This window comes from Bidens hawaiensis, unplaced genomic scaffold, assembly GCF_021521415.1.
Source record: "Bidens hawaiensis isolate Kalapana, Puna unplaced genomic scaffold, B.hawaiensis_p1.1 tig00038057_1, whole genome shotgun sequence".
Classification (NCBI taxonomy): Eukaryota; Viridiplantae; Streptophyta; class Magnoliopsida; order Asterales; family Asteraceae; genus Bidens; species Bidens hawaiensis.
The window spans coordinates 33,592-47,884 of NW_027496661.1; the positions used below are offsets into that span (position 1 = coordinate 33,592).

Here is a 14,293-nt window from a genome sequence, read left to right on the forward strand (position 1 = left end):
TGTAAACAACCCTAACCTGAAAAAAAAAGAATAAAGAAGAGAATTCATTATTAAAATAAAAAGTTTGATAGAATATAAACTACCCACAATTAAAACAAAGAATTCCCTACACATCAATAAAACTACTAAACTTAATACTAAAATATACAAAACGAAAGCATAAACTGTTAGAATAATTGAATCAAGAATACGATATTTTGTGAGAACTTCTCACGACTCCTTTCAATATTATTAAAATCTAAAACCATACATTACAATTAACCCTAGACTTTCTATTTATACAAATAAAAACTTGAAACCCAAATCTAATCCTACAATAACTCAAACTCAAATAAACTAATTAGAATTAACCAAAATTTTCACTTAACCAATTCAACTTTATTTTAAGTTCGTTTCAGGATTAACTTCCAATACAAACTATTTTTGGTGTTCTTGATCATCCTTGTTTGTATCCTTTTTCACATCTGCCATTTCTTCATCAGCCACGGAAACAAACTTTTTCCAATACCAGTGTTCCTTCCAAATTCCGACCATCTCTTCAATCGGAATTCCCTTCGTCTCTGGCAAGAAAAAGTAAATAACAACGGTCATCACAACGACCCAAACCATAAAGAATATAAACAGCCCAAACCTGAAATAAAAAAAACATGCAAATTATTATACACACATGTAAAAGATCATAAATTTACGTAAATATATATAGATCATAAATTAATATGTTTTACCTTAAATAACACAACAATTGGAGGAAGATTTGTGCAATGAAGAAGGTGAATAGCATGTTAACTGAAACAGTAACGCTCTGTGCGGCTGATCGGATCTCAAGTGGAAAGATTTCGCTAGGCACGAGCCAACCCAACGGCCCCCAAGACCATGCAAACCCGGCAATGGATATGCAAATGGCTATAACTACGAGCGCCGAATACCATTTCTCAAGCTCCCCCGGGTTACCATTAATCCCAAACTTGAAACCAATAGCGATCGTGATCACAGCCTAAAAAATAATTAATAGGAAGATTAATATCACAAGTGCTTAGGAAAACAACAGTTTTATATAAAACCTAAGCTGCATTATAATTTTGATCATTTAAAATAATTATTCTTTACCTGACAAACTAGCATTTGAATGCCACCTTCAAAAAACCAAAACCTTCTTCCAAATTTATCGACCAAGAGGAGCGAAACGATGGTTGCTATCATGTTAACCGCCCCAGTGATGAGTGCGGAAAGGAGCGACGCGTTGTCTCCAAACCCCATGGTTTTAAACGAAACCGGAGCGTAGAACATGAACACGTTCATGCCAGTAAGCTGCTGGAAGAACGGAATAACAACCGCAAAGATCACTTGCGGTCTGTATTTACGGTTAAGAAGATTGAGCCATGGGCTTTGAATCTGTTTAGACTCTTTGCTTGCTTCAACAAGATCGTTGAATTCTTCATCTACATTATCAACACCGCGGATTTTGAGTAATCTTTGTTTGGCTTCTTGAAGCTTTCCACGTTGAATAAGGGAGTTTGGAGTATCCGCGAGTGTTAAAGTCCCGATGATGAAGATTATAGCGGGGACGATAGCACCACCCAAGCTCAAACGCCAGCCCCAGCCGCCCTTGATCTAGGCAAACCCGTAGTTTACGGCATTCGCAACTAGAATACCAACCGTGATCGAGAGTTGAAACAGCACGTTGCATGCACCACGCCACTTGTACGGAGCAACCTCGGAAAGATATAGAGGTACCGACTATAAAACACAATAACACATGCATACATATATTATTCATCAAGATCAAATTAATAATTGTTTTTTTTTAACGATCAGCAAACATAGAATGCCTAGGTACTCCATACATATATTATTCATCAAGATCAAATTAATAATTAATGAAGATATATAAGGGGGTGTTTGGTACAGAGAATGGAAAAGGAGAGAAAATAGAAATGGAAATGGAATTGTAGAGAAAGAGAATTGGTATGGAGAATGAGAATCATTTCTCTTGTTTGGTACATGAGAAAATAAACAGAGAACTCTACCATACCCAACCCCACCTCCACCCAACCTGACACCACTCACCACCGTAGCCCCACCACCACAGCCCCACCACCACCAGCCCCACCACCACAGCCCCACACCACCAGCACCACCACCACAGCCCTTTCTTCAACCACAGCCCACCACCACCGGCTGCCGCCACCAAATCCCCTTCTTCTACCACAGTACACAAGAAATTAAAAAGATTCAAATTTTTGGAACATAAGATATAGAAAAAGGAGGCTCAGATCTGTCATCACTGCCTCTTTGGAGATTTTGTGGTGGTGGTTGTGGTGGCGATGATGATGATGATAATCAGAAGCCACCTGCGACCACCGCCGATTTCCACCACCACTGTCACCCACCTGCGACCACAATCACCCGACCATCTGAAAACCCTAACCTACCACGAACCACCACTTGAAACCCTAATCTCCGTTCACCCGTACCACCTGCAACCTACAACCGGTTACCATCTCTGTGTTCACCACTGCGAACGGCGGAGACGGGGTGGTGGTTGCAGACTTGGAGACGAGGTGGCGGTTGCAGACTTGGAGACGAGGTGGCGGCTGGATACGGGGTGGTGGCCGGAGACGGGGTGGTGGTCGGAGACGGGGTGGTGGCCGGAGACGAGGTGGTGACATGCTATGAGGAGGCTGCTGAGAAATGGATTTCTCTTTGTTTTAAAGAGAAATGGAATTCTCTAGTTTTAGAGAAATAGAAAGAGAAATAGAAATGAAAAGTGGAAAACAAACAAAAGAAATATTTCTAATTCCATTTCTCCCCAATCAAATCCCTCTACCAAACACCCCCTAAATATTTTTAAAATCTAAGTTTAGTAATTTTATGTTTTCAGGTATCTATAACAATATTAAGTTTGATCATTTAAGATTTGAAATATATATTCAGAAAAAAATCAACTTTTAACTATTTTCAAATTTCAATTGCTAAGTCTAAAACATAAGTTTTATTGAATTATCAATATATATATCATCAAATAGATAGTACCTGATTAGCAAATCCAATCCCGATACCGAGAAGAATCCGGCCAACAATAAGCATCCAGACGGATACCGCAAAGCCATTGCATAATGCACCGATGCAGAAGTGATACCACCGATGAGCATGGATATCTTCCGGCCACAAGCCTTGGTTACAAAGGATGCAACACATGATGCCAAAAGAGCAGCCAAATATAAGGATGATGTGAACAAGGTTAATGTTGCACTGTTAAACTTGCAGTATTGGTTGCTTGAAGCTTTCATCTCCGACTCCTTCTTGTAAACCTCCGGGAAGAACTCCTTCAGAAACGGTGCCACGGATGTCACACCGCCAGAGATTCCGATATCGTAACCGAAGATCAGACCACCGCATGCTGCCACCAAACATGTTATCATGACCTTGAATGTGAGTTTGCCGGGGTAAGCTTTTCCATTACCAGAAGAGATCACACCACCCGCCATTCTTATCTTGGTTTGTTTGTATATAATATAGAACTAGAAGAATGAATAACGAATTGCAAAAGTACATACAAGGCTGTATATATGTATTTATAGATGAAATTAAATTCTGTTTGTAGTATGATCGGTCAATTCAGGAGTCGGTGTCTGTCTTTTAATTTAAATTTAAATACGTGGGATTTGAGATTTGAATTACAAATTATTTTCGTCACATCTAGATTAGATAAAAATCTAATTTTGTAATAAACCCCTTCCAATTTATTTCCAACATGTATATTCAAATAGTTCAAAACTCTAACCGAATAACGAACTCAAATTTGGTTTTCTATAATAAATTTAAATTAAATATGGTCTTTATCCGAACCAAACTAGAATACGAGTTTACGAATCTCCAACCGAATGGACCCCAACTAGAGGTGCACAAAACACCTGAACCCAGACTGGACTCGAAAAAAAAACCAGGAACTGGTTTTTTGAACCCGGGTTTTTAATACCCAAACCCGAACCTGACCATACCCGTAGGGTACGGATAGGATATGACTTTCAATGTTGAAACCCGAACCCAAACCTTGATCAAGTGTGTGGTAAAGATAACTTAAAAAAAAATCAATAAGACATATAACCTAAAGCTAAAAAAAATGGGACAGACTTCGTTATGTCTTTATCTGCAAGAATCACAAACCATCTTAAACAGAGAGATTAATGGCCAAAAGAAAATAGAATATATAGCTAGATTTTTACATTTAATTGTTCTTGGATGAAAATCAAGATATTTGCGAGCACAACACAGATACTCTATCGATGTCAATTGAATCCCCATTTCCAGTTAAATCACAGTACACATCACTAAATCGATGCATGCACACCAGTCCGACGCGCTTCTTCTGTCACACCCTAATCTAGGGCCTAGGAGTGTGACCTACAAGTTGGTACATGTTTTGTAAATATATCAGAGTTTAAGGTGGTAAAGCGGAAGACTTGATTAAAATATTATTATATTCAAAAGACGGGAGTTAAACACCCGATTGTCGGTACAAAAGTGTTTGAAATGGAGAAACCATAATTTTAATAATAAAATATCAAATGAGCCATCAGATCGTCTAACTGCTATCCATCATCATCATCTCCAACCATCTATTCTTCATTACCTGTAAAACAGTTTATAAAATACGTCAGCAACACATGCTGGTGAACACGTTGACACAAAACATTTTGATACTTAGTTATCCCCTCGGTTATCTTATGACCCGGCCCATCGTGGCTTAGGAAATAACCAAGTTCTGAAAGTCTGAATTATTATTATAAACATCCAGTTCTACTCGAAACCACTCAGTGATACCGCAGCATCGAGGACTTAGCAACTACCAATATACACAAGATAATCCCCTATCGAACATTGTTAAGGTTTGATTGATTATTACCACATAGATTTGTTTGCGCATTTAACACTTATCATTTATCATTTATCTATTATATATATTATTGTTGTGTCAAAATTTGGTGATCATCTCACTCAACATGTGTTGTTGACAAACTCCATTTTCTACGCATATGCAGGTTGCTTGTTATTGAAGATTGAAGTTGGGCATTTAGACAAGACCTTAGGATATAAATAAGACAATCATTATTTTGTTGTGAAACAAGCTTAATAGCATAACAATATGATAAAGAGAGATAGGGAGAAAGAGAGAGATTTCATTAATATGTGTAAAAACAATAAGAGACAACAAAATATTATATAGGGATGGAGAAGCTTGGAGAATAAGCCAGTCTATTTTAGGTGTTGATAACCATATCAATAATTATTCAATTTCATACGCTTGGAGATGCTGCCTCGTTAAAAACCTTGCTAGGAAAACCCAGTGGGATAAAACCATAGCTAAGGGAAAAAGAGTGCAGCGCGTATTGTCTCCCCCTGATTTATGCATCATTTAAAATGATAAATATCGATCTTCTGTGAAAGCTTTAAAAATTTTATACTCAATCATTTGCGTCTTCGTCCCTTGACATGCGAATTGTTAAGTTGAACAATGTTGATTAATCTTCACGTGAAAACTTTTTTTGTGTCATCTCGTAACCATATACTATTGTATTGATACCCTGTTGTGTTTCTCTGCATGACAAGACTAACAAAACTTGTTTTGATGGGTTAGTAAAATATAAACACATATCTTTTATACCTGAAATATATGTTTTAACCCATTCCGATGTCTCTTAGCTGGACACATACCGGTAAATATAAATAAAGAAAATAATAATCATATATAGCTAACAATACGATATAATGCACTTATGCATTTAGTTGTGATATTTCTGAACTAATAATAGTTCATATTCAGATAGGAAATGATATTAGAGTGAATTGTTGGACATCCTTTAACGTACTCAAAGAATGAATCTTATCTTTGGTAAATGTCTCAACATCTTTTAGATGTACTTTGATGGATTGCTAAACATATAATTACACATATACTCGAACTGTAGGTCGAGCAATAATCGCATCATGTCAATGAATTTCAAAAATTCTCCTTCTAAAAGTTCTACAGTTTCTTTCGATAATGTGTACATCATCACTATAAACTGTGATTATATGAACTTTTAAGAGTAAAATTTTGATAAAAGTATGACTAATTACATCCAACTTATCTCCCTCTTTATCAAAACATTTCTTGATTGTACCACTTTCAATCCGATTATATTAGTCCATATGCAATATCTTAACCTTGTAGAACATTTATGGATGCTTAGGCGTTTTCAATCCATCACAAAATTCTTTCCATCTTAACCAATTATTGATGTGCATTCACTCCTCATGAGTCTTGCTACATGAAATTGCTCATTTGACACATCAATTTATATATCATACATCAAAACCCATATTGTACCATTCTTTGTTTATTAAGATACGATAATCATTAGGTACAATTTCTTCTATGTATGCTTATTAGTGCACAAAAATTACATCCTTAGGATGTATCAATTAACCTTTCAAGCATTCAAGTGCTTATGAGCTCTTGAGGAGTTCCAACTATACTTAACATATAGTATATTTATAACGTATTCAAATATGAATTTGTATACAACATGATTCATAGTGTTATCGAGAACATAATTTACATGATTTGATAATTCAAATCCTTAATAGACTTTCATGTAAACTTTCAGTATCAATTGAATCACAATATTTATTAGACACATATCAATTCTCTCTTCGTATTACCAGACTATTTAGGTGTCAGAAAGTAATTGCTTCCACCATAGGATAATGTGTCTTCTCAAAATTAATCATGGATATTTGCAAAATCCTTGTGCCACCAATTTTGCCTTATATCACTTTATTGAATTTTCATAACTCACATAAAAGATCCGTTTGTACCTAACACATTATACAACTTTAGTTATACAGACTGTTGGTCCACAAAACTTTCCGTTATTTAGAGAATTCAACTCTGCCCTATTTGCGTCTTTCCAATTTGGCCAATCATTTTTCATAGGCAGATCTTAAATCATGATCCTCATCATTTTCAAGCGCTATCTTATATACAAAATTATAACAACGTCGACTTTATTTCGATTCTATATATCTTGTAAACATGATAAAATATAATTTACTTCTTAGTTTTTAGGTACCTGAGGTTCTTCTTGAACCATCATGTCCAATATCTCTTTAAGAGACCTTATTGTTGTACCTCAACTTGACCATCTTCATTACTTGCTCCAATTTTCGAGGATTCTTGGAATCGACTAGTCTACCATGCTTCAGGCGTGCCCTAGACTCGCACATTACCAATGTATGGTCGTCCTTCCAGGACTTATTTTAATTGGAGCATAAGTAGTTGATTTATGTGGCTTAGTCACTCTACATAGGTCAGTGAACGGGTCTGGTAATTGATTCACCGATTTTTCAATGAAATATCCTTTAAAAAATTTCTTCATGTATTTTAATTTGAGGATCAATGATAATTCATTCATACTAATTTTGTTTTCCAACTGCTTTATATCTCCCCCTAATGTTGGAATGTTGCTTCACTAAAGTGAAAACTAATGAGCCATAAACAAATATCTCATTAATGACTCTAACTCTTTAATCATAGATAATATATAATAGTGACATAAATTCCCAACTTCCTTTATGGTCTCATCTTTGTGTCTTGTGGTGGATTAATTTTAATATATTACACACGCGAAATATTAGATGAGAGATACTTGGTTACTGACCAAAAACCAATTGCAATGGGGAGGAAGTATCATAACTTGTTGGCTCGATGTGAATGCATGTAAAATGACAAATACCCAAATAAAACATGAACTTTTGCTCTCATTGAAACTAATTGTAAACGTTTGATGATCGTCTCAACAAAATCAATTCGTCTATTAATAGTGATTTACCAAATTAAATATGAAAATATAGAATATTGTGCTTGCTATCTCATTAGCTAAGACACAAATCACACAAACTTCATGTTGTGAAATTGATAACCATTTAGACGATGCATCGATTTTAAAACACTAAATGGTATCATGTTATGATATGTGTATCCTTTTCTCATTCCATAACATTTAGCGATTCACGCCCTCCTTTAGTTGGTAAATAAATAATTCCCTTTGAGAGCAATATTACATGCATAACTATTAGGAAGAATCATTTGGTTCTTCAATAAATTTTACATCATTGACTCGGTGTGGTCTAACCGGTCATGCCATTAGGTAATCATGATTCATAAACTTCAGGTTTGTGATCGTATATATATTATGTTTCTTTAATGCAAATAGTTATATATGAGAGAACATTGAATTATCGTTTCAAGTGATGTGATTTCACTTTTGTGTTTCTACATTTTGTTCTCATATATGATCAATTCCTTTGCCACTTGTGGTGATCGATCTCATTATTAGTATGACCATCATTACAATTTTCTCAACTATTCTATGATCACAATCAATATACAACCGCATTCTCGTGTGGATCATCATAATTTATAATAACATCTGTTCCAAGAAATTCGTTTCCTTTCAATCTCCAAAACTTGTCTTTCATAAGCAAAAGATATTTTAAAACTGACATTATTTTAATCAAACTCGAATGTTTATTAAGTATCTCTTGAATTTATATTTAAAATTAACAAAATGTTGTTCCTTTCAAAATGATGGTTTTAAATGTTTTATAACCCACATGAGTAAACGAGTTATGCAGACCATCCGACGATAAGAGTAATTATGGTCCGGAACATAATTATTCAAATCCTCGCATGGAAATCATTATACGTACAATTGTGTGTCATGATTTAGAACCTAAGGTAGCTCGGGTAACAGTACGAATGATGAGATTATAAGGACATGATGGATACGCCGCTGGTACATCCTATATATAAGTGTCCTTATCGGATTGTCATTTGAAGAGTTGCTTCGGTTATTAGAAAGTTCTATGTTATGATATTTTTCTTAAAAGACTAAATTATTTACCAAACGATAATTTTTTGGTTTTCCTTAATTTCGGGACGAAATTCCCTAAAGTAGGGGAGACTGTAACATCTCGGATTCTTCAAACCCATATTCGTTTACGTTTAACTCGATTCGGGAAAGTATTCGGATATTTCTTATTAATAAAATTATGTATTTATTAGTGAAATAATTATTTTTATCTTAGTTTATAATTCCTTAACTTTCATTTGTGCCAAATAGCCCTTAGAAACTCTTAAAATTGCTTAAAATTGCTTAAAATGCATTTTTTGGAAACTACAGGGACTAAAACTGTCAAAAGTTAAAAGTCTGCTGAAATTGCACCTTCAAGCGGCGCGAAGATGCAAGCCTTGCATCTTAGCGCGGCGCGAAGATGCAGCCAGATCAGCCAAATTCGTTTAAGATCTTCGTTTTATGCCAAATCTTTCCTAAATCAGCCTTAAATAACGAAATTTGAACCACAAGTTATTGTATTTAGTGTGTAACGATGTCTAGGTTCATACTCATTAATTTGATTAAAATACCGATTATTTAAATACCCGATTTTGTTCTTAATTGTATGATTCGGTTACCAAAATCGACCGTTTCTTGTCCAACAAGTTGATTAAACCCCTAGATAAACACATCTTAACTCCAAACCCTAAAGTTTACTGCAACTAAGCATTTCCAGCCGTCACCTACCCTCAACCGACGTTTTCTTGCTCGTTTTGCTCGTTTAAAGTGAAGATTCGTTAGCTGCAGTTGACTTTGACATTCGTTAAGCCTTTGACCTCGATTTCTCGCTAATACAAACATCATCCGGGTAAGTTGTTAACTGAGCAAACGTTCATTAATACTCACTTGTCGATAACCCTCAATCAATTTATGAGATTGAGGGGTATTGACGGGTCAATTAGAGTCAAACCCGTTTAAGGGTAAAATAGTCAATAACTTTGACTATCCGTTTTCTCATAGTTATGGTCGGATTCAACGTTCGGTCTATAAGACTTTTATTCTCGTAATGAAATTTTAAGGTTACTGACCAAAACCCGACTTTCGACTCGCTGTTCGGATTCTGGTCAGTACCAGCTCGCTTAATTCTTAAAACAAACATAACTTGAGTTCTAAACGTCCATTTGGATTGATTCCAGCGGCAACGAATGTTACAGTATACTCCCCATGTTTTGGCCAAACAAGCAGCTTCAATGTCAAAAGCTGGTGCACATTCTTTGAGGGCTTTAACCGACATAAAGGTATAATTGAGGTGATAACTCAAAAGGGAAAACATGTTCAGTTAGTTGATTTTGGATAAAAAAAACTTGCTCGTGTGGTAAGTTGGTGATATTTAAGTATCCATGTTCTCATGTTTTGAGTGCATGTGCCAAACTTTCATTGAACAGTTGGTAATATGTTGATAAGTGTTACTCAATTGTTGATTATCTTGCTACTTGGCCATCTGCGTTTTCTGCACTTCCTCATGAAACATATTGGCATGGCTCATCATCTATTAGAGAATTACTTCCCAACGAAGCTAAAGAAAGATTAAAAAAAAGGTCACCCTTGCTCAACAAGACTACGAAATGGAATGGGCATTAATGAAACGAAAAAGGCTAACCTTTGTGGAATTTGTAAGCAGCCTGGTCATAATCGAGCAACATGCCTCAATAAGCCTAGAATAATGGATGCCAAAGCGGGTCGGGTCATTTTAACATTTAATTTTTATTTGTATTTGATATTGATACCATTAATGGGTTAACTTTATTTGATATTTTATTTGCTAAGAGGACAACTATTTTGATTCATTTTGTGATTGGGATTATTATAAAACTACTATTTCCTAATGAATATTTTTGTTGAATTTTAGCTTTTACTTTTTGTAGAATTGTAGCTTTTAACTTTTTCTTATAATTTTTTATTTTTTGCTGAAATTTTCTTGTATTTATGCAATTTTTTTGTGAAAATTTTAATATGTAAATGAGAAAAATAAAGTAAATCATATTTTTGATGAATTTTGTATTTTTTATTTTATTTTTTATTAGAAAACCTAAATAAAAAGTATGATTTAGGTAAAAATAAAGAGGATAAAGAAAAACTATCTATAGGTAAATATTTTTTGAAGTACACTAAAAACATAAATATTTTTGTATTTACACATATTTGATGAAAAAACTCCTAAATAAAACAAAAACAAGAGCTACTATTATGACCCATGACTAAGTGATTTAGGATATAGATAAGCAAACGATATTGGGTACTGAACTAGGTATTTTCGATACCTACTTTTTGAAGTTTCGAGATTGCTACGTATGTTACCAGTATTTTACCGATATTTTGCATTCGATGCCGACACTGTACCAAGTTTTTTCAATACTAGTACCCCATACTAGACTATTTTCGATATTGATACCAACTCATCAGTATCAGGCTCATCTCTAATTTATGGTTTAAGCGTAATAAGTTATTGTTAAAAAAGAAAAAAAAAGATAATTACTTTTTTAGAACGACTAATTGAATGAGAAAAGTATCTAGACTAGCAAGTGGCTAGACTAGACAAAAAAAACACTCAAATACAATTCACCAAATTACAAAAAAAAAATAAACGAAAAAGCGTACCAACTTTCCTAGTTTATTTCTACAAGTTTTTCCCAATTCCTCACTCAAAAAAAGCTAAGACGCTTGATGTCTTCCTTGTATCTATTAACAACTCTTTTGCAAAAAAAAAATATAAATAAATCTAACTATCTATATAATTGCCTACCATAATATCTTACGTGTCGCCCTCACGTCGCTCCTCCCACCCTCTCGTGCCACCAGATTGCTCCATTTTAAAATGGTGGGCACTTAGGTGATGTTTGTTTTTGCTTCAAACATCTTCAGGAGAGTAATGTCTGCAGGCGCGCAGACAATCAGCTGTGAAGACAGTTTGTTTTTTTAAAAGAATAAGATCTGCAAACAGCTTATAACTTCTTAAAACAAAAGCTATTGAAACATGCTTCAAACGTCTTTATCCTCCACAACCGGTCGTCCAGCCCTTCCAACCCTAGCCACCGCCTCCGTCGCTCCTCCACTCGCCGGCAGCTATCGCCACCGCCTCTGCTCCTCCAGGTACACTCCTTCTCTTCCTCTCTCCCTTGGTTCCGGTCGCCATAACCACCGCCATACCGCCTCCTGCTCTCTCCCTTGGTTCGGTCGCCATACCGCCGCCATAACCACCGTTCGACCACCTCCGTCAACCCCCCGCTGCTTCATCATTAAACCGTTCGACCACCGCCGTTCGACCACCTCGTTCTGGTGGTTGTGTTTTGGGCTGATTTGGTCTGCTTATATAAATTGAAAGAGTCGAGAAGTTTTATCGTGATTCATACAATCCGTTCAGTTTCTCTCTCAAACATCAATTTTGTTCATCTTCTGTTAATTTAGGGTTTTGATTCTTGAATCCGTTTGTTTTCCAGTTTTAGTCTTTATGATTGTTGTAATCAGTAGATAGATTCTAGTGTACCAGATGTGCTATAAGTGTGTATTTTAGAGTTTGATTGTCTGGTTGTTTTTGTATCAACTTATAAAAACAAACAGTCTTATTTTTTCAGCTTACAGAGCTTCAGACCACATCTTCAGCTGCAGACATAAAAACAGATGAAATCAGCCTACAGACAGTTTATGTCTGAAAAAACAAACAGCACCTTATTGATTTGATTTTTCTAAAAGAAATTCGCGGGTCATACGGGTGATATGGGTCTCAAATGGATCCTCCAAACCCGACATCAAATAACCCTTTCCTTCACCATTCTAAGCCCTAATGTCGCTACCCGACCATCCTCAACCCCCCAAGGTCATCACATGGTACAACAATGGATTCCAATACTCGACTACCGTACACGTTTTTGCGGTGGAATACGACGGTCCTCCAATCTCACACCGCTAGGGTTTATACTCTTAAATTGAACCTGAATAACATCCAATCAAATTCAGTTGGCGCAAGAAGTGATCGAATCAGAGATGATCTTACCTACCCACATGCGTTTTAAGAAGAATCAGATGCATGTAAAATACCCTAAAGGCCAAGCTATAGGAAGACATTGGAAGCATCTCAAGCAGAGTATACAAGCTGAAAGTTACCAAAATTAACCCAGTTGTGAGTTCAATTCGTTTATTACTTTGTTTCCCGAACCCTAATTTGGGAATTTTCTTTTAGGCACTTCATCAAACACCTTATAGGAATTGTTTATTATTATGAAATTTGTTATCTTTTTGTTTGACCTAAGTGTCTGTATAATGCTGTAGATGTAATTTGAATGAAATCGTCGATGTACCCCGGAAGCATATTTGTGATATTGCTGGATTTAAGGTGGGTTAAATATTGGATATTGTTATGGGTGTTGGAAATATAACCCTTAAACGAATTAGATTAGTTATCTGTTGTGAATAACAATTGTTATGATTTTGAATGCAGACACCTTATACTAACCCGAGAACCCATCTACGGTATGCAAACACCAAAGTGTTTAAGCTTATAAGATCACTTCTTAATGAGTATGTGCAAAGATATCTTGCTCTTAGAAATTATAATTTAATTCAAATTGCTTATTCTTTTCTGCATATTTTTTTGTAGCTGATGTATGCTATCCAATTGGGTTTGAATTGAACATGTTTCAATCAACCGACTAATTCAATAAGAAGATACACACACGAATTGTTATTGATTAGTGTGTTGGTATGTGATTTTTCTTTCTTTCTTTGTTTGTTTTAGGGCTTGAATTTAAGTTCAAGGAGATGCCTATGGGAGGAGCTGCCTTAGATTTGACCAGTGTTCCCTTGCCCAAGGAAACCCTCTCCGCCGCCAAACATTCTCATGCCGTTCTCCTCGGTGCTATTGGCGGGTTGGTCATACATACTCATTCTATTTTTTTTTTATCATTTTGATTTTCAGCTTACATAAATATGTGATAAGAAAATTTGGATTTTTCTCATCTATCTTTGGTGTTTTGTTTTCATGCTTTATAAATGTTTTCAAGATATAAATGGGATAAAAATGACAAGCCCGAGACCGGATTGCTTCAGCTTCGTGCAGGTCTAAAGTTTTTGCAAATTTGAGGCCTGCATCTGTTCTACCACAGGTATTTCATTAATTCTCGATTCGTCATGCGTAATTAGTTTATTATTTACAATGGCTGTTAAATGCAGTTCTAGATTGAAAAAACAAGGATTGTTTTAGTCTTTTTTTAGGTTAGTCTATGAATATTATATGTACTAATAACTCACAGTGAAGTTGTGCAGTGAATGGATAATAAGAAGAAAGTTAGATGTTCGTCTGTTTAGTAGTCACACGACCCAAAGTTAATGTCAATAACTCAGCCCGTTGATGTTTTTTG

At 35.4% G+C, this 14,293-nt stretch overlaps 1 pseudogene; it reads right to left on the reverse strand.

The window, feature by feature from the left end:
- Positions 1–417: 417 nt before the first annotated feature.
- LOC143589946 (sugar transport protein 1-like) lies at positions 418–3,488 on the reverse strand (annotated as a pseudogene).
- Between the last annotated feature and the right edge of the window lie 10,805 nt (positions 3,489–14,293).